This window comes from Ursus arctos, unplaced genomic scaffold (genome assembly GCF_023065955.2).
Source record: "Ursus arctos isolate Adak ecotype North America unplaced genomic scaffold, UrsArc2.0 scaffold_8, whole genome shotgun sequence".
Lineage (NCBI taxonomy): Eukaryota > Metazoa > Chordata > Mammalia > Carnivora > Ursidae > Ursus > Ursus arctos.
The window spans coordinates 70,180,629-70,204,625 of record NW_026623100.1 but is presented as its reverse complement, the minus strand read 5'-3'; the positions used below and the strand labels follow the sequence as shown (position 1 = coordinate 70,204,625).

At 56.2% G+C, this 23,997-nt stretch overlaps 1 long non-coding RNA gene across 7 annotated transcripts in view; it reads right to left on the bottom strand.

Annotated features, from left to right (window-relative positions):
* LOC113270305 (uncharacterized) overlaps positions 1–22,670 on the bottom strand; it is a 32,301-nt gene extending 9,631 nt beyond the window's left edge. Inside the window, exons 1-8 of one of the 7 annotated variants that reach the window (XR_007190787.2) lie at positions 21,855–22,670; positions 17,208–17,294; positions 15,859–15,935; positions 13,191–15,040; positions 8,973–9,407; positions 6,398–6,556; positions 3,504–3,696; positions 121–261 (exon numbers count right to left, since the gene is read on the bottom strand). This is a non-coding gene — a long non-coding RNA (uncharacterized LOC113270305). Of the gene's footprint in view, positions 1–120; positions 3,697–6,397; positions 6,557–8,708; positions 9,408–13,190; positions 15,041–15,858; positions 15,936–17,207 lie in introns of all 7 variants that reach the window. The other 6 variants (XR_003321782.4, XR_008958177.1, XR_008958176.1 and 3 more) reach the window with 6 other exon arrangements.
* Positions 22,671–23,997: the final 1,327 nt, after the last annotated feature.

The following is a 23,997-nucleotide window of genomic DNA, read 5'->3' as shown; positions in this document are numbered from 1 at the left end:
GTCACTCTAGACCTGCGCTGACCGATGGAAACCACTGGCTACCTGTGGTTATTTAAATTTAAATGAACTAAAGTTAAATAAAAGTAAAAATTAAAAATCCCTCTTTCGAATCATACTCACCACATTTCAAGTGTTCGTCCAATGTGGGTTGCGTCTGTGGCATCGGGCAGGGCGAGCGTAGATCCGTTTCATCGTCACAGAAAGTCCTAGTAGCCAGTGCTGCCCCACGGCTCAGTGAATTTGAAGGAGCCTCAGAATCACCTGGATTTTATTTATGTATTTGAGAGAGACGGAGAGATTGAGAGACGAGTGGGAGGAGGGGCTGGCAAGGGAGAAGCAGTCCCGAGGTGGGACTTGATCTCAGGACCCTGGGATCATGACCTGAACCGAAGGCAGACACTTCACTGACTGAGCCACCCAGGTGCCCAGAATCCCCTGGATTCTTATTAAAATGCAGACATGGCCTCAGAGGCTGGCGGAGGGGAAGGTTCTGCATCTTTGAGAAGCTGCTGGGCCGAGCCCAGCTCTCCAAGCAGCAAAGACCCGTGGTCCCGCTCCGAGGGGTTGGGGTGTCGGCAGCATCAGTACCAGCAGCACTGGGGGTGGCTGGCAAAGCAGAGTCTCGGGCCCCACCCTGGACCTGCTCGCCCAGAGGCTCTGGGGGTCGGGCCCAGGAATCTGTGTATCCGTTGGCCCTGCAGGTCAGTCATATGCACATTTCAGTTTGAGACCTCTGATCCAGAAGGCAGAGTCCATCGGGGCTTCCACGAAATAGTTGCTGAAGTGCCACGTGTCCTAAAACATGTCCTGCTATGTCCAAACTTGCTACCCTGAAGCAAAGACACGGAACCTGTGTCCGTCCATCAGAGTTCCATCCTGCTCTCTAGGGACTCAGGACAGGGGTGGCAGCAGCCCCAGCTTATATCCACACCTTGTCCTGCCTTGAGCTCACTCTGGGGGAGCTCCCACCTCTTCCCAGCGGCAGCCAACGCTCTCTGTGGGAAAATATAGGGTTGCAGTGTCCAGCCACAGACAGGGGCTCACTTTTGAACCTTCACACCAGAGGGAGGGCAGGCCTCTCCCACCGGCTCAGCCAGCCAACAGAGAGGCCTCAGTGCCAGATGCACACGGGGCTTAAAGTGGGGGCAAGGCCATACCCAGGTCAGGATCCTGAACACTAGTGGCCTACAAATATTGCACGCTCCCCTGTGGCCCACATCTCTTGGCTGCCTCCCCGGGCCCGCAGCTTGCTCTCACCACACTGCTCCCTGCCATTCCTGTCCACTTGCCACACGGTCTAGGAATCCCTCCAAACACCCTGGCCCCCGCCGGCCGCATCTCCACAATTACTGATCTTGGGAGAGGGTTCCTCCCTGCCCATACCACGCCCGACCCAGGGGCGCTCAGGAGGCTGCCAGGACTTGACCCCTGCAGACATCTGCAGCCTGAGGCACACCCAGAATGGGCAGCAGTGGGCACCCGCTCCGTGCCGTGGGCAGGCCAGCTATGCCCCGTGGGACACTCCCAGCATGCCCTGCAGCTCGGGTGAATCTCATACCAGCAGCAGTTATGGCGCTGGAAGACGAATGTAGGACCTCTGACCCAGCTCCTCCTGCAAGCAAGACCCTCCCGGGACAAGCCAAGGCCACCAAGCAGGCCGGAGCAGGAAGTTCTGTCACTCTTCTCAGGATACAGAGGGAGAAAGAGCAGCCCAGAGAGAGCCAGAGACCAGCTGGGACCACACAGGGCTCTGGACGCCGAGCCACGGCTCACAGGCCAAGGCTTTGTGGGAGCAGCCATCACCTGTAGACAGAGCTCTGGGCTAGCGATTTCCCGGGCATTGCCACTCGGCGTAGTGGTTATGAGGCTCCTATTTTACTGATGAAGGAAGAGCTTAATGAACTTGCCAAAGTCATGCAGCTAGCACATCTCTGGGAGCTCTGAGCCCTCAGGGCTGAACATGACCCGTTGCCCAGGATGGGGACACTCTGCAGCTCCCACAGTCAGCAGCTCTGTCTCACCTGCTGCTGACTGGAAGCTCTCCCTTAGGGAGCCCTTCCTGAGGTGGCCGGACTTAGTCTCCCTGTGGTTGAGTTGACGCTGTTTCCCCGTGATGGCTATGTGCCCCTCACCCTTCGTGGCCCCCACTGTGCCTGTGTAGGGATCTCAGAGTCACAGACGGTGCCCAAGCTGACCTCCTTCCTGGCCCGGCCTCTGTGCTGCCCAGGGATCCGGAGCATGTGGACCAGCCCAGGACACCCCTGCAGCCCCTGCATTTCTGCCCCTGCTGCCCGAGCTCCGAGGCCCTGGGAGATGTTGAAGTCACACTGGGCTGTGCAGGACATCCAGGACGATGAGGTGGAGTGGGATCCCCCCTGAGCACGCCTGCACCCTGGCCTGGGGGCCGCTCCCTCAGCTCACAGCTGGGAGTCCGGTGGGGGCTGTTCCAGGTCTCCCTCTCCTCTTCCCCGAAGCCTTGCTGCCTCCCTACCCCCCAGCCCCTGAGGACAGGGCATGTGTTTCTCCAGCCCCCTCTCCCTCTCTGAGCCTCCCAACGCCATGGGATTCACAATGATTGGGTGTATGTGCCAGAAACTTCTTTTCAGTTGCATTACCTGGTGAGTCTTGCTGGCCCATTTCACAGATGAGAAAACTAAGATTTGGAGGCTGACGTCGCTGGGAGAAGGCCACCTCCTTAGTAAGCAGCAGTGCTGGGATTCAAACCCATGTGGGTGACCCCTGGGTTTGAGTTTTCTCAACAGGCCAAACTGCATCCCATTTAGGTGATACTTCTGGAACAAGGGGCAGAAGCTTGGAGCCTTCAACCAGATCCCTACTGGACTGCCTGAGGCCAGGCTTGAGCCAGCGCTGGGTGGGCAGGACCCATCAGGGCTGTGTGCCTGCAGGGCGGCAGGGGGCACCCGCAGGGCACTAGCCCCGGGACCCCTGCCCCGCCCCCACCCTCACCCCAGCTGCTCAAGTGGGCCAGACAGTGGCCCCCGAGGAAGGCAGGCAGTGCTGGCAGCCAAACAAAGGGGTCTGCAGTCAGACACTTCCTCACTGCACAAAGCCCTACTTCCCCCCCAGACGCAGACCTCTGGCCACAAGGACCCCAAAGAATGCCTGGAATGTCGTGGGGCCAGACAGCCTCCTGCAGAGGGGCAGGCTGGCTTTGTGTGCAGTTTGCCTGGACAACTGACCCCAAGTTAGAAAGGTCACTCCCTGACCTGTGACCCTGCCCCCTCGTTCCGATTCTGGGGGAGCCCGGGCTTCCCTCCTGGGAACCTCAGTGTCCCTTCCATGCCAGGGGGACCTGGCCCCACCTTTGAAGCACCTTTGGAAAGGAGAAGAGGGAGAACTGACAGCCGTGAGCACATACAGATTGTCCCCAGGAGGCTGGACTGTACCCTGAAGACGCATCTGGGTCCCTCTCCTCCCCTGGGCAGTGGCACATCCAGCCCCCACCTCCCCTGTTCCCCCAGGGCCCTCCCCCAGGGCCATACCCGTCAGGTGCCGGGTGCCGTGACAGTCCTGGGAGCAGATGTGAATCCCGTCTCACGAGCGTGTGTGCTAACGAGGGAGATGGACGATAAGGCCAGCCCTAAGGGAGTTCCAGAGCGTGAGGCGTGCTTCGGAGAGAGGGTAGTGCTGGCGCGTCGGAGGGGGGTGCAGTCTTAATCAGTGTGGCCAGGAGGTCTGAAGGGGCGAAGTTTGAGTGAAGATTTGAAGGTTGTGAGCCTTGTGGGGGGGAAGAGCATTCCAGAAAAAAGGAAGCAAGAGTGAAGTCTTCCTTGTTCAGGGCGGGACAAGAAGAGCAACATCGGCGAGGGGAGGCTCCTGGGAGCCGAGTCCGACGGCGATGGGGGGCAGAGTGAGGGCTGGGCCGTTGCCAGGCCTCAGTGCTCATTCTGGGTGAGATGGGTGTCCTTTGGGGTTTTGAGCAGAGGAGTGCTGGGATTTAACACGGCCCTCCACTGCCCATGCGGACCAGACTGGGGCGGAGGCGGGGGTCACACTAGGAGGCTCCCGGGCCCAGTCATAGCCTGGCCACACGGCCCACGTCTCTGCCTGTCCCATGGCAGCCTTTGCCCAGGGCCTGGGGCCATGCAGTTGCCGAAGCTACACCCTTTCTACGCTCAGCGGACAGACAAAGCCCTGGGTTGGAGCCCAGGACGGGTCACATAGCCACGGACACTGTCCCTCCCTATAGAGCCCCCTACTGATGGGGAAACAGGCCCAGGCAGCCTCTCCTAGTTCTGGGCCCTGGAGCTCAGGGTTGAGACCGCCTTGCGGACACACCACACTCTCTCTATATCTGGCTCGGTGCCTGCCTGCTGCCCAAGAGGCCTCTCCTAGTTCTGGGCCCTGGAGCTCAGGGTTGAGACCGCCTTGCGGACACACCACACTCTCTCTACATCTGGCTCGGTGCCTGCCTGCTGCCCAAGAGGCCTCCTTGCTACTCTAAAGCTTGGCCCCCAGTCTGGCCTGTGACCCAAGGACTCCGGCACCCACCTCCAAAGGGCACGGGGAAAGCTGGTCCAGTAGTTAGGAGAGGGACCCTCCCCGTTTGGGTCAGCGGAGTCAGGAGAGGCCTCAGGGACCCACTGAGGCGAGGAGTGGCATGGTTGGTGGGGGTTCTTGGTAAACTGAGAGTCAGGGCCCAGCCCAGCCCACCCAGGCCAGCTGGGCCTTGACGAAGGTAGCAGAATGAGTGAATATGCAAAGAAGGGAGAAAGAGGGGTCGGTGTCCACCCTACCCCCAAAGCCAGAGACATTTTCAGCTTGCCTGTGACTCACTCTTCCTCAGCAGAAGACTGTTTTTTCCTTCAAAATCACAGACTTCCACCTTCAGACAATAATGTGTTCTCAGGAAGTTACACGTTTTGTTTTTCTGAGCAAGCCCCCCCGGGGCTGGTGTTTGTTTTCGAAATGTTTTATTGTTATGGGGTCTGTGGGCCATGCTGGCCCTCAGATCAGGCTGACCCCTAAATAGAATGGCCCTATATGGCAAATAAAAATACAGGACGTGCAGCTAAATTTGAATTTCAAATGAACAAATACTTTTTTAGTCTAAGGACGTTCCATGCAATATTTGGGACATACTTAAACTAAAAAAAAATTATTCATTTATCTGAAATTCAAATTTAACTTCTATTTTACTTAGCCACCTGCCCCTCAGTCCACGGAGTGTGCCACTCCTGGCCACCAGCCCCCTCCTGAGTCCGTTGAACCTAGGGAAGAACCACTGTCTCCCAACCATTGGCTCAGCTCTGCCTGTGTCCCCGGAAGTAGGCCCCGGGGCCCTCAGGTCACAGGCCGGACTGGGGGCCGAGCTCTGGAGCAGCCACGAAGCTAGAGCCCACACAAGCCTAAGCCTTGCCGTGCTTCCCATTTGCTCCCCACCTCTCCGTTCTCCTTTCAGGAACAGCTGACAAGAGGCGCTGCCCCCTGCCCCTTATAGTCTTCCTCTCTGAGGTCGGGACCCTCAACCTGGTCCTTCAGGAGGAGCAATGCCCTGACCCCGATCCCTGCACTGGCTTTCTGGCCTCAACATGAGGGAGGCAAACCAAAATTGGGCCCCTTATAAGGGAGGCTGCCTCCCCCTGAAACAGTCCCGCATTGCTGCCCCCTGGCCACAAACCCCTCCAGGGCTCTGGACAGCCCAGAGCTGGGCCTCTTACCTCAGCACCTGCCCCGGAGGGCAGCATTTGAATGGGGAGTTTTCTCCCTCTTTGCTGGCTGACATACCCGAATCTGAAGTGCCGTTCCATTTGAAAGCATTACATCATAACCACTGAGGTACATGTATTTCCAACTTTATGGACCCCCTAGAACAGACGAAATACCTCTCTTCTATTCTACCACCTCCACAGATCACCTGCAGGTCGCTGACCCTGAGCTCTTTGGCTCACTTACCTGGAAATACCCTCTGGAAACCTGCTTTCAGCAAGGCCCAGCTTGGTCTCGGGGATAAAGACATAAAGAAGCTCCACTGTGGCCTCAAGGGGCTGAGGATGGGAGGAGAGAGAGGGGCAAATGTCTCATTACCTTATGATGATTCAAGGTATGCCATGGCGGGTGTTTGGGGGCTCCCCAAACTGAGAAAGCAGGGTGGGCTTCCCAGAGGAGGCAATGCCTGAACTGAGTCCCTAGAGGTTAGTTAATATCCTACTGGGGAAGGAGAGAAGAAATGGTGTTTCAGAAAGGGGAGCAAGGGGAGCAAAGGCCTGGAGACTTGGGAGCGAGTAGCTCTCTGAGCGAGAGTATTTGGGGGAGGTGAGGCCCAAATAGGCAGCGGGGCAGGCCTTGGATGCTGGCTGGGAGCTCGGATTTTACCCTAAAGAGCCATGGGAGGGCTAGGAAAGATTGCAGAATTTAAGGAGAAACCTTAGCTCACCTGAGCCATGATAGGAGCAGAAGGGTGTTGTCCAGGTTCTAGATGCAGGGACTATATCTCCTTCATCACTCACTCCCTTGTAGCCCAGACCTTGTATGCAGCAGGGGCCCAATGTTTGCTACGTCAACTTGGGTCTGAACAGACAGAAATCTCTGCTCCCTAAAACAGAAAAAGACAGAAACTAAGGCCCGACTCTGGAGACAGCTGTTCCTCAGCCCTTCACACTGGAAGCACCTTCCTCTGGCTGCACCCCTTTTTCTCAGGCCTTCCCCTTTCTCTGCTCCCTCAGTGTTTTTACACCTCTGGGCCCAGGCCCCCTCCCCTCCTGGCACTGCCTGAGCTCTGGGTCACCCATGCACTTCCAGACTCCTGGAGCCTAGGCCTGCCCGGGGCCCCCGGCCCTGTTCCCATCTCTTCCTGCTGAACACTCCCCACATTGTTCGCCTTTGTGTCCTTTTTCCTGTGCCTGAGCTATTCTGACTTTATTGCCCTGGTTCTCTCCAGGGGTCATTTGCCAGACTCAGACTGGCGCCACAGACGGGAGAAAACAGAGTCCCGCAAAGCCCCAGCACCTTGCCCTGCTGAAGAAGACGGCAGAGAAGCTCCCCGTCCGCTTCCTCCCCTCCGGCCCTCCCAGGCCTCCCGGGACCCCAGGGGCTTCTGCCATCCTGCCTGGACCCATGTCCACCCGCCTTCCCAAGAGAGCCTTTCTCTGGAGGAGGCCTGAGTGCCCCAGGGGCAGTGAACCCGTGAAGTCCGTGGGTCCCCAGGCAAAGCTGGTGGCTGACCCCAGTGGCAGAAGGCGTCAATTCATGAACTTGAAACGGAAACTGCTACCTCCCCGCGGCCACTCCTGGGACACCGGGACAGACCTCAAACCACTGGGTCTTGTCGTCCTGTCTGCACATCTCGTTGGCAGGGCGGGAGCAGCTGAGGGGAACAGGGCTGCAGACTCGCGACCACCTCACAGAGGCCGCACGCCTCACTCTATTATATTTCCTCACTTTATTTCCAAGCAATTGAGGCTCTGAGGGGTTTGGGTCATCCTGTAAGGCCACAGAGCTGACAAAGCCAAGACTGGCCCTCAGACCCGGACTTCTGGGTCCACACCCAGTGCTCTTTCCTCCCTGTGTCCAGGGCTGAGTTGGTCCTGAAGCTGGTTCTGCGGAGGGAAGGAGGGGGAGCGCGAGGCCCAGGGAGAGGCTGGGAAGTGTGGCTCAGGCCTGACTCTGCCCGCCAACTTCTTATGTGGTTCCCATCAGGCTTTTATCCCACTCAGCTGCCCCTTCCAGCTCTGAGCACCCAGATTTCCGGGTTGGGGCCACTTTCCTCTGACTGACATTTTCCCTTGGCTGGAACTCTCGTCGGGCTCTTCTGTGCTCTCTTCTCAACTAGGCCTTGGTTTGGGGGCTTCCATGTTTGTCTCTACATGTCCGATTTAGGAAGAATCCCGCTAAATCAGCTTCTCCAGAATTCCCCCTCCTCGATATCTGGTCACCCTCAACATCTGAGGGGGTTCCCATCACCCACCTTCCCTGGGTGATTTGTGGCCACCCTGGCCTGCCTTCAGCAGGAATCCTGTGAGGTTCTCGTAGCCAGAATCCCCTGAGCCCTGGTGTTTCCTCTTAGTACTTTCCCATCCCCACCCCACCCTTGCTTCTTGGCTATAATTCCCTTTTCCTTGTAGTCAGAGTGAGCCCAGTCTCTCTCCCCTACTGCAAAACCCCATTGCTATGGTTCCTGTACCTATTGTGACAGTCCCCTGAGTAACGTCTGCCTGACCATTCTGTAACAAGTGTTGTAATAACTGTTTTTTGAAGACTTCTGTTCCTATCAGAATCCCCTCTCACTGACCCAAGCCCCCCATGACCCAGGCCCTGGGGCTACCAAGACTCCTGATTCAGGTCTTGGTGTAGCCCCCAAGGCTTTGAAATGCTTTCCTCACATCCTCCTCCCCACCCTCCCCCATGCCTGTGATTTAGAACTCTAGGTTCCTTCCAAGGAGAGACGCGATGTTGTGAAAACACCAAGGACATTTTCCTCTAACCAGTTGGAACATGGGTGATCGGGCCCTTCCCTCTTAATGTGGGGGAGGGGGAGTTTGGGAGCCCCGACACTTGGGAAAGGGGAGACTTGTCTGGCCTTTCCCCCACCGCATCCTTCCCACAGAAAAACCCTCTCCTCTTCAGCCTTGAGACTCCCCACCCCCACCCCCAGTGCCTTGGGTCTCTCCAAGAGGTGTGTTTTATAATTGTTCTTTCGAGGGAGACCCCAAAGCCCCCATCTCATCCATGTTAATCCTGAAACCCACATTGTTCAGCAGGTTGTGAGCTGCCTTTTGTAGACTGAAAAATCTAAGATTCAGAGGTTCCCGAAAAAGGACTAGCTCAGGGTAGACCAGCAGTTCCAAAGAAGTGTTTTTGGAGGCTTCTCCAAACCTACAATTCCCAGCAGTTCACTCAGTAAGGAGCTATTGGCTTTCCCCTTCCTGTTCGGATACTGGTTTAAATGCTTTTCCTTTTTCTGGTCTGCAAGTTACAAAACCAAGAAATTTTCTCATAAGAACAACAATCACCAAAGCCAGAGTCCAGAGAGCTTCCAGTCAGAGCTGGTAACTTCAGGCTGTTCACGGGACCCAGCACTCTCACCCTCACTGGAGCAAGGAGGGCTGAGGGCTTCGCTGCACTGGCCTGAGACAGAGAGTGAGCGGGAAGACCAGTAAGAGCAGTCCACGCGTGCCCGCCGCTCCACTCGGTTTGAATGCCACAGAGAATGCCGAGCCAGGGCCTTGCCGTGTGCGTTGCCCTCAAAAATCCAGAGAAATGTCCTGTTCACAGCAGGGAAAACAATTGCGCTGATTAATTGTGCTTCTGTTGATGTCTCCGTTCTCCAGACTTCCAAGTGCATTCCAGTGAGGCCGTCTGCCAGATGGAAGTGTTGTCACACGCAACTTCTTGGTGCAAACTGCAAGGCTCGGGAGACTCGAGCAAGCCTGTTAGAATTCCTTTTCCTAAATGGCCATAATCAAAGAACAAGCTCTTAGTTATCTAGCAATGAGCTTTAGAAATAGATGAGTACGCAAAATCACAATTTAGGAGTTCAGCACTTTTTCTTTTGCTGCTAAAAATAGTAGCCTGTGAAAATCTTACAGTGTTGGAAGAGATACGGGCGATTGTTAATTGTGTGTAAGAGGTGGGTCCGTCGCTACCTTCTTCCCACCACTGCACAGGGCTCGGGGCTCGGGGAGCAGGGCTGAGCTGGCCTGGGAGGCGGCATGTGGGAGACCTCATTCTCAGACCCCCAAGGGCCAGGCCTCCAGCAGGAAGACGGGAGTACTGCCTGGCCGGGGGGCGTGTGGCTATAGCCAGGGAACCCTGTCAGCCCAGGCTGATGAGAGGACGATGGCCTGGCTGGCCCCACTGGGCAGACACCTGGCCTTCGCGCAGTGGCACTTGGCGGCAGGCAGTGTTGGGTCAGCCTGGCCTCCTGGCCACCTCACGAGAGTCTGCTTCCTCATCTGGCTCACCATGTTGGGAGGCTCAAGGGAACCAGGCATTTCCTTCAGACTGATCCTGTCCCTGGCCTCGGCTGGCTGCACTGAGCTGCATGGAGAGAAGCTGGGGCCCTGGGTTCGAGCCTCAGCTCCAGCGATCGCGACACTAGAGGCCATGGGCCTCTTGGAATGTCAGCCCCTCAGCTCTGTAAGGGGTTGCTCATATTGGCCTTGCTTGGTTTTTGCCAGGATTAGATGAGAACATGGAGGGGGTGGTGGTTGTTATTACTGGCATAAAAAGAGCCATTTCCTAGCTCATTAATGTGGAAAATGTAAACGTCTGGCTGCCTCAGGACAAAGGCTCCCTGGCCCTTTCCGTCCTCCCTCCTCACTCCCATATTGTTGAGAGTTTGTTTTGGTTGTTTTGGAACTTCCAGAACAATGGGTTCTGGGGGCTGGCTCTGCAGCTATTCACACCCCCAAAGGATGCATTTGCTGAGCTGAGGCCACATGCCAAGAGTGAGGGGCCTGGAGGGATGTTTACCTGGCTCAGTCCTGCGGCCTCGGGGGCCAGGGGCGCCACCGCGTCAGCCCCGCAGGCCTCGCCCGAGGCCTCCTGTGCCAACTAAGAAGGGTAAGAAGTGCCAGCTCCTTCCTCCAGCTCTGACGGCCTCAGCAGTCTCTAGTGACCAGAGGCGCGCTGCCTCTGCCTTGTAGGCCCCAAAGGTAGTGAGCTGCTCTTTAAGCACCCCGGGGGGCCTCACTGCAGTGTCAGCTGAGGGGCAGGGCCCTGGGGAGGAAGCCAAGCAGGCCTCCTCCCTCCTGGGCTCTCCAACATGATTTATCCGCAGGCCTGAGCTCTTCCACACGGGGGGCCGTGGTCTGTGACTCCTCCCGGTCCTCTCTGCCACCCCCTCCCTCTGACTCACTGTCTCCAGGGAGGACAGGAGCAGCTGAGGAATTCCTTTAAGGTGTGAGCGGCCCCGAGGCCCTTGATGCCCACACTCAAGGAGGGACTGCCCGTTAAACGACAGCTAGATGCAGAAGGGGTGATGCCTAAGGAGCTCCTGACCGGCTCCTGGGGAGGGGGCCTCCCATCCATCCCGCCCCATCTTCGTTCTGGCCAGACTTCTCTCCCTCCGCCTTGCTCGTGGCCTTCCTTCCACTGGGCTCCGCCTGTGCCTCTCTCTCTCCTGCCCTCTGAGTTTTACCTCCTCCAAGAAGCCTTCCACGCAGACGCTCCTGCCACTGGAGCCACGGTGCTGGCTGCCCATTTTCTATGCTTTGTATGGGGGCCTCCCTGAGCCTCGGGCCTGATTCTAGAGGCTCTGCCATTTCCAGGCCATGGGACTTTCTCTCTGGAGCGGGGACAGCATTACATCCCTCACGGTGTTGGGAGTGCCCGGCTCATAGAGGGTACCCCCATGTTCTGCAGACGGGGAGACTGGAGGGGTTCCCTCAGTGTGAGTCCAGGGCACGTGCCACAATCTGGGAGTTTTTTATTCCACAACAGAAATGGAAGCTGACCCCCTCACCCTAAGCCTGTGGGGTTTCATGGGCCTTCCCTCCTTCTGGGAAATGGAGTTTATCACCAGAGGGACAATGCAGGCTGAAGTTTCTGTTTCTGTTCTGCACCGAGTGGTTGCTTTCTATGAACCGAAGGACACACAGTCATATCCTTTTGTTCAGGGCAAAACAAGTGATAAAGTCAGAACTCCCCCTAATGGATCTGTTCCCAGGGAGATGTCCAGGATGGATGGTTTCTGGGAATTCCCAGGAGCAATTTGTTTGGGGTCTACCGTCTCTGACCAGCCCCTTTTCCTGAAGGTCTAGCTCCAGATCCGACCACTGCAGAGGAAGGCCAGGCCTGGACTGGCGCATCATGCAGTGTCCCCAAGGCTCTGCCCTGGGGCAACCCTGATTCCGGAGGGCTTTGTGCGTGGGCTCCACGTTCGGTCCGGCCGCGGCCAGTCTGACTTTGGATTAGTGTCCTGTACGTAGTAGGTGCTCTTAATAACATGGATTAGACTGGGGCTCAAAGACCCTAACTTTGTGGAGTAATCAAGCCCACAGGAGTACAGAGGAAAGGCAAAATCATGGCAGCTATGGTGGCCAGAGAGGGTGACCCGCGGGCGACTGACGGCTGACCTGGGCCTTGGAGACGGCAGTTAGGGGAGAAGAGAACATGGCAGGTGGAGAAGAGTCAGCGGTGGAGACCCAGACCTGGGGTTGAGCGTGAACTGTACAGGAGCCCCAAAGAGGCCGATAGGCCGGGAGTGGAGGGTGTATGTTAGAGGGGACAGTGGCAGGAGTGTCACAGGGGCCCTACGTGGGGGGCAGTGGGAAGAAGTGGGGCTGAGGCTCTATCTGGAAGGCGGATCCTGCCTTGAAGAAAGCGGGGGCTGGGGACTCCTGACCTGCTGCCTCTGGTACAGCTGGCGGGGGTCCAAGTAGAGAGAATTAGAACCTGGGGCACCTGGGTGGCTCAGATGGTTAAGCATCTGCCTTGGGCTCAGGATGTGATCCCAGGCCCTGGGACTGAACCCCGCATTGGGCTCCCTGCTCTGCAGGGACCCTGCTTCTCCCTCTCCTTCTGTCTCTCCACCTGTCCCCATCCCACCCCCACTCGTGCTCTCTCTCTTTCAAATGAATAAGTAAATCTTAAAAAAAAAAAAAAAAAAAGAGGGTATTGGAACCTGAATTTGGGGTCCGGCAATCAAGGGTGGGGTGAGGAGGACAGATGTGCATGGATTTGAAGACAGCAGGTGTGCTGAGCTGGCTAAGAGGCTGCTGGGGCCGGGCAGGGGTGTCTCTGGTGCGGGAGAGGGCATGAATCCGGTGTAGACACTTGAGGTGATCACATACACATGTCTCTGCACGCACCCCTACCTACGTGAGCGCATGCTGGGCTGTAAGGGGGCGTCACGCCGTGCCCATCGTTGACTCGGGGTAGGAGGCCTGCAGTCATTGCAAACACGGTGGAGAACAAAAGCCACAGCTGCCGCTGAGTCAGGTTTGCGGGGCGAGCAGGAGGGGGCTGCTGAGACGTGGGGCAGCCCTGTGCATGCTGGGGACATGGAATTGGGGACACTAGAAATTGATGTTCTTTCAATGTCGGCTTGGTGTTTATGTGTGGGGAGGGGCCGAGAGTTGAGTGGGAAGCAGAGAAAGGAGAACCCTTTCTTTGGGACCGAGCCGTTCAGCCCTCGCCCCACACGCAGCCCATTCGGAGAGACCAAAGGCCTCCTTAGAAAGCTCCCAACCGTCTCCAAGACCCAGCGTGATTCCTGGGGGTCTTACCTCCTCCCAAGCATCTTGTCCAAGACGTCCAAGAAATCGCGGGCACTGTTCTCCCCTAGAGAAGTTCAAGTTCACGTGATCTTCCCAGCTCCCCGCGTTCCCTGGGACACGTCAGTGGCTCTCATACAGCTCCGACGTGGGCAGAGGGGGCGTGGGGAAGAAAGACCCTCTGGGGGGAAGAAGGGCCCGTCTGGGAAGTGTTTCATCAAACTTAGCACTGTGACTCTTCGACTCACCTCACAGGTGCATGTTTTTGTGGCCAGGGGCGACCGCGAACTCGCAAAAGCCACGGCAAAGTGTCTAGTTTCTCATGATGATCCACCAGGCGGGGAGCCTCTGACACGGAACTCAGCGCTGTGTCATTTCCCCTTCGGTAACGTGCGCAGCCCCGGTGCGGGTACAGGACGAAGGCTGGGGAGCAGCACCCCTGCATCTCGGACAGAGGTGTAGGGCAGCCTCCTCCCTGCAGCTCTTCAGTGGCTCAGGGTGGCCCTCAGAGGTGGGATGGGTTCAGTCCGCGCAGGAGGGACCTTGGCCTCAGTGATTTCTGGGGTTGAGCTCTGGGCTCCCCACACCTGCAGGCCTGGACTCTATGCCTACGGTGCTTCCAGGTTGTCCTCAGAGCAGGATCATTCATCCTGCTACCCAGTCAGATGTGAAATGCCAGCAGAAGGCGACAATGACCCCATTCTTGCGCCTCAGACGGACTGGGGCGGTTCTCTTCTTGGAGGCTCTGGGGGTGGCCCCGCCTGTCCCCTGCGTCCAGAGGAAAGGTGGGCCGTCTAAGGAACGTGTTCAGCGGTGAGCTTCTGGAGGGCAGAACCAGAATAGAAGCCCAACCAAGAGCCTCTTCAAAGCTGTGGGGGGAGGAAGGGAAGAGAGGAGACTGCTGGTTCCTGAGGGCCAGCTGGGAGCGGGGCAGCTGGCGTCTGTGCACTCGGACCTGCCCACAACAGCCTCAGACGCGGCACCACAATCCCATTTTATTGAGGGGGAAACTGAGGCTCAGAAAGTTAGAGTGACTTGGTCAAGGCCCCACAGTAAGCGGGTGTGGGCTCTGGGACTCCGCAGCTATGCTCTGTACCAGCCAGGGAGGTGTATTTTAAACAACAACAACCATTAACAGAAATGTCCAAGTTCCAAGAATTGAAATGGCCTCAGTACCTCATGGCTCATTGTTTCTGAAGTCTCTGTTTCATCCAGCCAAAGTCCGACCCTTGTTCCCTTCCGAGCCTCACAGGCCAAGCCAGGATCGGTGGCCACCCCAGCCCTTGACTTCCTGCCAGTCCCAGGTCGGCCCTCCCTGGGGTGCTCCTCATACACTTGTCTGGGGCCTCCCCCGAGTTCAGGAAACTCCCCAGGACACATCTGGAGCTGGGCGGCCCCCACGCGCGTGCGGAGCCCAGAGAGAGCAGAGCGGGGGTTTCCCTGGACTCCATGAGCACGGGGTCTTTTCTTTCTGTTGACTCGGTCTGCCCAGCAACCCCCCACCCCCACACCCGCCTCCAGGAACTCGCTCAAGGCCGGGGGACCAGGACTCTCCTGCATTCGTGGGCGGTGAGCTTCCCGGGGCTGTCCATTGACAGGGCTTCCCCAGAACAGCCGATGAGATCATCTGCCATTCCAGGCTGGGCACAACAAAGCAGGCCCAGGAGATATCCTGCATGACTCATCGGTGGGCCACGCACCAGGGGCTTCCGGCCCTCAGGAGAAACCAGACACAGAGGACCATTGTTTGCCCCGGAAGCCCCCCTCTGGCACTGCAGGCTCAAAGGGGTCAATTGTGTTTTCTCCCTGGTTTTCTGGAACTATAGTCTGGGGGGTGGGGGTCCACCAGGCAGCCTGGGTCCCTGTAACAGGAGGAAAGGCAGTATTCAGTCACTCACCCGTATATCCCACAAGAATACCCCTGATATGGACCCCCTCTTTCTCCCTCCTGGCTTCAAAAAAAAGCAAGTGAAAAGGTTGTGGATCAGCAGGAGAGGCAGCTAGGACCTGTTCCTCTCTGCTCTCTCCAGGCGCTCACATAGGGCCCTCTGGGACACAGACCCGAGGGCTGGTGTGGAAGGCACAGGGCAGGTGGCCTGAGCTGGGGTAGCTGGGGAAGAAGGAGGCTGCCCTGGGGGACGGACCAAGCTGGGTGCCCTTAGAAATCTCAAAGGGAAAAAGCAAAAAATCTATTTTTTTTTTTTAGAGGAATCAAAGTCTATAAAAGAGAATTCACAGGAAACAAAATCCAAAAGCCTAACAAGTTCACGAAGAGGTTGTAAACCTCACTGCTTATCAAGGGAATGCAAATTAAATGCAAATTAAAACAACGAGGTACTGTTTCACACCCATGAGATTGGCAAAAATGACCAAGACAGATACTCTCAAGAGCTGGAGGCATGGGGAGGAGGGAGGCCTCAGGAGCTGCTGGTGGGAATGAACACCAGGCAGGCAAGTGATGAGTTTTCCCTGAAAATCTCTACGTAAATGCAGTGTGTATAGACCCCTGAACAGGAATCCTGTTCCTGTGGAGCTCGGCCCCAGAGAATTGGATGAGGCCCTAGAGAACCAAAGCAGAGGACCCCTCCCTAGGTAAAGCTCCCCCCCAACCCACATACTCCCCAGCATGCAGGCTTTCTCCAGCAAGACCTGGAAACCAGGCCCCAATGAGGGTCTTCACCTGCTGTCCTGCCTGGAGCCGGCCACTATCAGGTTGCGGACTCTGGTCCTTGGGGGCTTGGGTTCAGGGCTCTGACCCTAAAGAAGACAAGAAACCCCATTCTCGTTCCGAGCTCCAGGTTAACATCCCAACCCTTCCAACTCAGTATGAGCTTTCTGTCTTTGGGTAACAAAGTACCACAAACTTGGCAGCTTAAAACAGCACGCGTTTATCCTCTTATCTCACAGTTGCTGTGGGTCAGGAATCTGGGCCTGGCCTAGCTGGATCCTTTGCTCAGGGGCTCATAAGACTGTAATCTACGCGGAAGATGGCAGCGTTCTCATCGGGAGACTCAAGTGGGGAAGAGTCTGCAACTGAGTTCAAGCATTTCCTTGTAGCTGCATGACTGAGGCTCCCACTCTTTCTCTCAGCTGGAAGCCACCCCTGATCAAGAGCACCTGTGGTTCTTTGCCAGGTGGGCTTCCTTGACGGCTGCGTGTTCCATCAAGCTGGCGAGGACGGGCTCTCCACTCAGAAGGGGCCCAATCCCATGTTTAAGAGTTCTTACCCAATTAAGCCAGCCCCACACAGAATAATCTGTTTTGATTAGCTCAAAACCGACTGATTTGGGATCTTCACGACACCTGCAAAATCCCTTCATATTCTATGAGCTAGGACCAAGTCACAGGTCCTGTCCACACCCAAGGGGAGGGAATCATGGACTGAACGTGGGGCAGGAAAACATGGGGCCAGTCTAGGGTCTGTCTACCAATTTTTCTGTCTTTCTGTAGAGGAAGGCTCCACACCTGCTGAAGGGAGGTGAAGCCTCAGGCTGCACAGAGCAGCCCCGGGAGACACAGCCTTCCCCGTGCAGGGTGGGACAGGGCACCCAGCTCAGGGAGGGACAAGGCAGGGCTGTGGAGGGTGGCCGACAGGGGTGGTGCTGGGATGCTTGTCCACCTGAGGTGTGGAGGATGCTAGAGAGAGGGGTGGGTGGGAAAAGAGGTCCTGGGGAAGGCTGGCCTCTCAGGCAGCATGAGTAAGTGAGGGAGGGCTGGGGGCAGCAGGCATGGTGCACTCTGCAGGTGCCCTGGGATGACCATTTCTCCACTTCCAGCTGAGAGGGTCCCAGAGAAGGCACCTCCCTATACATGTCAGCCCCTTACATTGTAACCTCTTCTGTCCTGTCTTTGCCATCTGGGGACCTATGCCCTCCTCCACTCGGCTTTCATAGGCACCTAAGAGGTCAGCTAAGGGGCAGATGGGAGGGCACTGTATGTCCCCACAGAGGGACAGTGGGAGGATTGTCAGCCCGCTGGCCTCAGCTTAGCCTGCTCCGGGGAGGGACATTGTCAAACAGGGACAAACACCTGCTATGCTGCGGCTCCTCTCACTGCGGGGTTCAGATCCAGTGGGGACCCTCTCTGACGGCAGCCCAGGCTTCAGGACTCCATGCCCTGCTGAGAGAAAAGGCAGAAAGCACTGGTGGCCCCAGGCAGGTGTGAGTCCTTGAATCTGGGATCCTGCCCCGATTTCCTGCCCTCCTCCCAGTTCTTGAGAAGTTCTCCCTGCCCCTGCCTCTGCACCTTAACCACCTTTGATCCCTCTGTGCCTGCCAAGCTGTGAGCTGGATGGGGTGGGTACCTGCCTCCTCTGACCAGGCCAGCAAGGAGCCCCAGCCCTGTGCCACTGACTGCCTCAATTTCCCCTCACCTTCTGGCCTATCTGCCACTCTCACCCTAAGCTGAATGCTCCAGGACCAGCTCCCCCACCCAAACCCAACATCCTCAGTCACGCCCCCAGCCTCTGCTCACACCTTAATCAAGCAAGGATTCTAGAGCAAGACATATGCAATCAAAGGTGGGGCCCTGGCACTATGGATAACTCCACTGAGCTGTGCTCGCCTTGGCACACGCTGGTCTGTTGCACTTGGTCTTCATATGCAAACCACAGGAATCAGCTTTGGCTAACTTACTTAGAAAAAGATTTTTGTGGAAGAATATTGGGCTGCTCACACTGGATTATCGGGAAGGCTGGACAACAAGGGAGGTGTGCACCGTTGGACAATGTCCCCCACTGGGACAGTGTGCTAGTACCTGCCACCCCCGGATGGACCCTAGTGGATTCCCTAGTCCTGTCAGCCTCTCTTGGAAGCTTTGTATCACTCCCTCCAGATTCCAAGAGCCAGGGACAAGGGTTCGACTGGCCAGCTACCACTTTGGCTGAGGAATGAGAAGGCGACAGCAGCTCCCCGTCATCTTCTACGGTGGGAGGAGGTGGGCTCCCCTTGCTTGGGAGTCGTCCAACAGAGGAAGGGCATGGCCACGACCCTCTCAGGTTAGTTCCCTCACCTTGGCCATCGTGACCCCTGGGGCCCGGCATTGCCAGTGCTCACCAGACCATGCAGGAGGGGTTGAGGTCTCTCTGACCTGTCTCAGGGTGGCTGGAAGACAGGTCGTCCTGTGGACCTGGCCAGCACACTCTTCCACTTACAGTGATGGCAAGCAACCGTGCCTGGTGTCGTCCCAGAACTGGGTCCCCCACCATGCTGCTCAGGTGTCCGTTTCAGGCCAAAGGGCCTGTGTTTCTTATTTGTGTTCCGTTCCTTGGGGTCTCTGACTGGCCATACTTGGTACTGGACTCACAGACTTCGGCTGAACCGGTGTTTTGCTCCTCTAGCGAATGTCCGCCCTCAGAGTCATCAAATGCAGGATTTCTTCTATGATTTTAAAAGATTGCCTATACAATCGTTTGGTGGTACTGCACAAGGACGTAAAGAAGCCCTGGCCTAGGCTGGGCCAGGCAGAGCGTGAGTGACCCGGGACTGCAGCCTCCCAACTGAAGAGAGCCAGCGTCCTGCAGGACAGCGGGGAGGCCGGGAGGCTAGGACAGACTGCTCTCTCAGTCCTGCATCTAGAGGCTTCTCTCCTCTTCCACTGCTCAGGGGATGGGCCTGGGGAGGGGTGGGGTACCCATCCCCCCATGGTTCTGCTTCCAGACTCCCGCCCCTGAGACTCAGCCTGCTTGCTCCAGCGATCTGAATTCTGGCCCTGAACTTGGAATGGGGTCCCTGAGCATTCCCTTGACCCCACAACCACCTCCCACCATAAGTCTGCGGGGCGGGGGGTGGGGGGGAGGGTTTGTGAAAGCTGCTACAGAGAGAGCCTGTTCCTTTGGAGCGGGTCCAGACCAGACTCGCAGCCTCAGACCCTCCAGGGCTTCTAGGCTCGCCAGCTAGCTGCCCACCTTAGAATGAGGAATTTGCCCCCCAAGCAAGGGGATCAGATTGCACATTCCTGAGGCCTGAGTCACTCCCGGTTCCTGCTAGTCTTCAGGAATGTGTTTGTGCTAAGGCTGGGAGGAGAGCTGAGGGCCCAAGAGGGCTTGCACACGCCATAGGCAGTTCACTCTGTGTCTGGCGGGCTTGGGGCAAGGGATAAGGGGCCCACGCAAGGGCAAAGGGGACAAGGCTGTGACCTCTGCAGCTACTGAGATGTTGTTCTGCATGGGCCCCAGGGGACGCGAGAAGGAAAGGGCCAGACTCAGACTCAGGCAGGAACTGGAGCCTTTGCCTTGTGCAGAGTTGGCTTTAATTTGATCCCGTGGGACAGAGCAGAGAGGGGCCAGTCCAAGCAGGCTCCCTTGCAGCCACCCTGGGAAAGACACTTGGTCCCTCACCACCTTCTTCCGAGAAAGACAACCTCCCGGAGAGCACCGGGGGCTGGGTGAGTCTCTGGGGGCTCTTGGCTCCCCCTGAGTCGTGGCTGTGAATCCTAGCCCCTTGCCCCTGCTCCATCCAGGGCGCTCTGTTGAGATGGTTCCTTTCTGTCTCCAGCATGAGCCACCCAGCGTGGAGAGAACCCACACTCCTTGGGAAATCGGCGCTGTCGCGGCGGCCATGTTGAGTCAGGCACTGTGCCAGGCCCTTCGTGCCGGGTAGCCGTTTGCCCTGGTTTGCCTGGGGCAGTCCTGGGTTGCTGGACAATTATTAATAGCATCTCTTTGCCCCTTCAAAAGTGTCCTGGTTTGGAAGATAGGTACATATTCACCCTAATTTTATAAATATTATCTTATTTAATCCCCACCATGCCCTACAAGAGGGGCACTGCTGATAGCCCCATTTTATGATACAGAAACTAAGGCTTACAGAAGAGAAGTAACTTGCCCAAGGTCGTACAGTCGGAAGGGGCAGATCCGGAAACTGTTAGGAACTCGGCTCTTGACTTCAAAGCCCCGTGGCTTAGCCACAACACCAAATTTCCTCTCCTAAAATCCTTTGATGCTTTGAAGGACTGAGAATCTCGTATCTCCAAGTAGTAGAGAAATAACAATTGGAGTCCTGGAGTTATCTTGGCTCTCTTCCAGTCCCACACTTTGGCTATCTTTGGCATGCTGTTCCCTTCTCGAGAGAGAGCGTGCACGAATCTGGTTTGCCCACTGGCAGCAGAAGCATCATCGTCATCAGATGAACAAGCCTCACCGTGCCTACTGTGTGCCTACTGTGCGCCAGGCGTCGCCTCTAATCCTCACGCCAACCCTGCAAGCTGGTGTGATGGTCCTCCTTGCACCCTGAGTTCGTACAGCTCCAAGGAGGCAGAGCTGCGGTCAGAAGGCAGAGATTCCAGCTTTGAGCCCAGCAAACTCTCCACAGGGTGCCATTTTGGTTGCATACACCAAGCTCAGCAGCGGATCGCTGTGTGGGCTGCAAGGGAATAAGGTTCCAGTGCGCCCATGACAGAGACAAATGGCTGGACCACATTACGGACCCGAAGACCCTCAAGGCCCCCAGGCATTTTGGCTACCAGGGAGCTGGGGCAGCCTGGCTCATGAGCGCAGCCATAAGCCCTGAGAGCTGGTCTGAGGCCCACACACAGCTAGTCTTCGCTGGCAGATACAGCATATTTAAAAGGTTTTCGGACAGTGTTTTCATTTCTTTGGCGGGAAAGAGCAGACAATGTTCGGAACAGAGCATGTCCGCCTTGAAGGTGGAGAACAAGCCATTTCTGGAGCCCAGAGGCCCTCGCTCCCGTTTCTACACCCAGAGATCAGTACACTGTGAGAGCCTCTTCCCACCCCAACATGCTGGCCCCGGGGGAGGGAGAAACACGAGCAAGCACGGTCCAGATGGTCCAGGGAAAAGGGGATTTGGGAAAAGGATGTTTGTTCAAAATTCACCAAAAATAGAGAACCAAGGGGAGGAAGAGTGCACCCCTTCACCCATTTAAAAAGCTATTTCCCAGGAAGGGCTTTCTAAGTAATGGACAATGTCACAAGAGGAAAAGCCAGTGGCTTTGACTGTGTAAAAATATAAAACATTGGGAGGTTAAAAACCATCAAAAACAAAAATGAAAGGAAACAACACACTAGTAAAACACATATGCCACAAACGTCACAACAGCAATGTAGAGAGAGCTCGTAGGATGCGTTTTAAATAAGCCCATCAAAACTGTGTTAGAAAAGCTGGTGGAGAAAGCAAAGAATTGACCCCCAAAATTTAAAATGGTCGATAATTTTGAGCATTTTTGCGTCCTTGATCATCATGTAAGTTCTAATTTTGAAATAACATTATTTGCCTTTTAGATCATAGAATTTTCTTTGCTGGTATTGCCATGAGCCTGGTGCAGACCCGTGACACTGGCCCTCTCGGACCTCTGCTGGGGTCTTAGAAGTCAGCGACAACCCTTCTAGAAATACTTTGGCAGAACGTATCAAGGATGGTTAACTAGAAAACATACATGCCCTGGAATTTTCTCCGAGGGAATAATTAGAAATTCAAACAAAAAATTGTAGACAAAGATGATCCATAAAGGGAATGTGGAGTAGCAAAAAAATAGATGCCCAGCTACTCCAAAACAGGAAAAATTAAATAGATTACAATGCAGCTACATGCTTACACAGCCCTTTAAAATGGTATTTTTGAAGAATGTTCATGCAAAGCAAAAAGAATTACGAAATGTTATTGAGCAAAGTAGACTGCAAAGCAATTGTATGTTCCCAATTTTAAAAAGCATACATACATCTATGAATAACATGGCCACGTAGAAACACGACGACCGTCCGCCGGGTACATCCACGGCAGGAAGAGTAAGTCGTGTTGCTTTCCCTTCAGGCATGATCTCTAAGGCAGGAAAGCTGGCACCATCCCCTGCCCTCCAAGGGTGGTAGGCATGTCATGAGAGTACTTCATGTTCCAGAGAGGACGGAGGCGGGGCCGGGGATGGGGAAAGAGCCTGAAGGAAGGTTCAGAGCAAATGGCCTAAAGAGCAGGACGCCTAGGTGCCACCAAGAATGGTGGGTCAGAGTGGGTCAGGGCCAGTGGACCAAGAATATAACCACAATCCAAGTCCAGATGACAGCATCAAGAACCAGTCCCCAGATGGGCTCCGCGGACGCGGGCATACTCAGGGTCGGGTTGAGCTGCTGTGTGGGAAGCCGCAACTGCACTAGGAGTCAGGAGAACTGGGTCAGCCTCTGTCTCTGCCCCAAGTCACCGCATGATCCTGGTGAGACTCTGAGCTTCTCTAGCCTCCGTTAGCTCATCTCTAACACTGGTGTTAGTTCCCCCTTGGCCTGCCTGTGGTGAGGACCGAAGCAGGCCGTGGAGACCGTGCAGGGATCTGTAGATCCTTGAGGAATCTGAGGGAGGGGGCTGAATCTAGGACTTCATAGCCATGGCCTCCAAAGCCAGCCTCTTCCTGGAAGCCTTTCCTATCCTCAAGGCCCAGGCGTGTTTCTTCTGGACCCTTCCAGCACTTTTTGCCTGACCACACAGATCCTTAGTCTTTCGTTGGGTCGCCAGCAGCTTCATGTGTGAACAGCTTGTCTTTACAACTATGTTGTCAGATGGTTGGCTACGAATGCCCCCCCCCCCCCCCCCCCCCGTGCCCCAGGCTCTGTCTAGAGAACAGCATCCCTTAGTGGGAGTTGAGAAATGCTCCTTTGAGGCTGACTGCAACAGTGTCCCCTGCAATTGTGTGGCTGCCCTGCTCTGGCTCCCCCTGGAGGTGGGGGTGGGCACTGCCGCAGGTTACTCAAGGGCTTGTCTAGAGACCAGCCCCTGCACCTGCTGACCGTGGCAACCCACCAATCCACCGAGGGACAGGCTCTTCCTGGGGGAAGGTAGGGTGTTGGAGCCATTAGCTGAGGCTGTTTAACTTCCAAGTGCCCCGATGGGGATGGGCTGTGTGACTTCAAAGCTCGCTTCCAGATTCCAAAGCATCAAGTTCCAGGCCTGTAAGCACCCAGGACCTTGAGATTCAGAGGACAGAGAATTCTAAGCGGTGTAAATCCTAAGATTCTGAGACTGTGTTCTCAGGAGCAGCACCGCTGGCTGGCCGCCCTCCTCCCCAGAAAACACTCGGCCTATTCAAACCCGTGGGAGCCCTGCCTCCCCTTGGCTTTAGGCAGGTCGACTGCCCAGAAGCAGTCGACAGCAATCCTGTCACTAGAAAACCAGGGCTGAGTTCTCTAAAGGGGAGGTGCTAATTAGGCATCTAATTAGGGCCCGTATGTTCTGTCTGGAGAGCGCCCTCCCAGGATGGGTCTTAGATGTTTGCTGTGCCTGGCTGGGTGGTGGAAGTCAGAAGCTAGAGTCCTTGCCCTGGGACCGGGCCCAGATTCTGTGAAGGAGGTGTTTCCACGGGTCTCAGAGTGTTAACTGTCCTCCTCACCGTGGTGAGAAGGGTGGGGGAGGCCAGCGGGTGTGTCCCCGCATCTCTGAAGGTGAGTGGCTGTGCCACAGTCTCTGCAGGGAGGTTCGGGTTCCCTGGGGCGGAGGGGCCTTGAGAGAGGAACAGCTAGTCACAGCTGCACAGCTGCCTGCCACGTGTGGCTGCCCGAACCACAAAAGCACAGCCTGCCCACAGGCTCGGCCCTGGGAACAGCAAGGGGGTGGCTTCTCACCCTGGCCGACCTGGTGAGCTCATCGGTCGCTCTGACTAACGTGCAGGCCAGAACGTTCCCCATGCCGCAAGAACGCTCAGAACCTGTCCCCTGTCCCCACCCCTGCCTGGTACAGCAGCCTAGAGCTGCCTGGAGCAGGGCTCTATCTGCAGGGCATGGCGGGTAGGAAGCAGAATTGGGGAGTTGCCTTGACCATGAGGTTAAGCATGGGCGTGAACCTCTCTGAACTTGGCACTCGAGAACTTCCATCTGACACGG